The sequence below is a fragment of the Molossus molossus genome, unplaced genomic scaffold, assembly GCF_014108415.1.
Source record: "Molossus molossus isolate mMolMol1 unplaced genomic scaffold, mMolMol1.p scaffold_m16_p_3, whole genome shotgun sequence".
NCBI lineage: Eukaryota > Metazoa > Chordata > Mammalia > Chiroptera > Molossidae > Molossus > Molossus molossus.
Genome location: NW_023425366.1, coordinates 85182190 through 85184124, shown reverse-complemented (window position 1 = coordinate 85184124; position 1935 = coordinate 85182190).

Here is a 1935-nt window from a genome sequence, read left to right as displayed (position 1 = left end):
CTGTTATTTTGCTTATTTTCTGTTGAACTCTCAGGTACCTGCTTTTACCTAAGCAATCTATATGAGGATCCTCTCAGTGAGACCAGACAGACTCATCCTCTTCCATTCAAAGAATAAATCATTCTAAACAATTTAGCTTAGCACAAATATCCTCATGCAGAAAATATTTTGGGGTATCAAAGAAAAATTATTTCCAACTTCTCTTAGGTTTTGAAATCCTTTTTTTAATTTAATTTTTTATTTAATTATTTTTTGTTACAGATGTTTCTCCTTATTTACCCCATTGGCACCCCCCTCCCCATCCCACCCCCAGCCCCGTCCCCGGCTTTGTTGTCCATGTCCATTGGTCAGGCATACATGCATATAAGTTCTGTGGTTTAGCTCCGCCCACTCTCCCCGCCCCCTCTTCTGAGGGATGTCAGTCTGTGCCCTACTTTCCATGTTTCTGGGTCTACCATATTCCTCAGACTGTTATGTTCATTATATTCCGTATATAAGTGAGATCATGTGGTATTTGTCTTTTTCTGCTTGGCTTATTTCACTTAGGATAACACTTTCCAGGTCTCTCCATGTCATCTCAAAGGATAAAAGATCTTTCTTTCTTACAGCTGCATAGAACTCCATTGTGTATATGTACCACTGCTTTTTTTATCCATTCATTTACTGATGGACACTTGGGCTGTTTCCAGATCTTAGCTATTGTAATAGTGCTGCTATGACATGGGGGTACATATATTATTCTAGATTGGTGTTTCAGGCTTCTTAGGGTATATTCCTAGAAGCAGGATCACTGGGTCAAATGGAAGTTCAATTTTTAATTTTTTGAGGTAACACCATATTGTTTCCATAGTGACTGCACCAGTCTGCATTCCACCAGCAGTGTACTAGATTCCCCTTTTCTCCACACCCTCGCCAACACTTGTGTTTGATGATTTGTGGATGGCAGCCATTCTGACAGGTGTGAGGTGATACCTCATTGTTGTTTTAATTTGCATCTCTCTGATAATTAGTGATGTTGAGCATTCTTCATATATCTCTTGGCCATTTGTATGTTCTGTTTGGAGAGGTGTCTATTCAGCTTCTCTGCCCATTTTTCAATTGGGTTCTTTGTCTTCCTTTTGCTGAGTTGTATGAGCACTCTATATGTATTGGAAATTACCCCTTATCTGATGTATCATTGTCAATGATGTTCTCCCATGCAGTGGGTTGCCTTTCCATTTTGATGATTGTTTTCTTTTGCTGTGCAGAAGCTTTTAGTTTGATGTAGTCCCATGTGTTCATTTTTTTCCTTTGTTTCTGTTGCCTTAGGTGATGTATCAGTGAAAATTCTGCTCCGTATTATGTACAAAATTTTGTTGCCTACATTTTCTTCTAGAGTTTTTATGGATTCACAGGTCACTTTTAAGTCTTTTATCCATATTGAGTTTATTTTGTGTATGGTGTAGTTGATGGTCTAGTTTCATTTTTTTGCATGTAGCTGTCCAATTTTCTCAGCACCATTTATTAATGAGGCTGTCCTTATTCCACTGTATGCTCTTGCCAACCTTTGTCAATATAATTGCGCATATTGCCTTGGGTCCATTTCTGGGTTTCCAGTTCTGTTCCACTAGTCTATATGCCTGTTCTTGTGCCAGTACCAGCTGTTTTGATTACAGTCATTTTGTAGTATAACCTGATATCTGGTATTGTGATCCCACCTACTCTGTCCTTCTTTCTCAAATTGCTGTGGCTATTTTGGGGACTTTTTTGGTTCCATATAAACTTTTTGAAGTATTTGATCTAGTTCTGTGAAATATGTCATTGGTATTTGATGGGGATTGCATTGAATCTATAGATTGCTGTGGGTAGTATGGACATTTTAATGATGTTAATTCTTCCAATCCATGAACAGGTATGTGCTTCCACTTTTTTATATCTTCCTCTATTTCTTTTTTC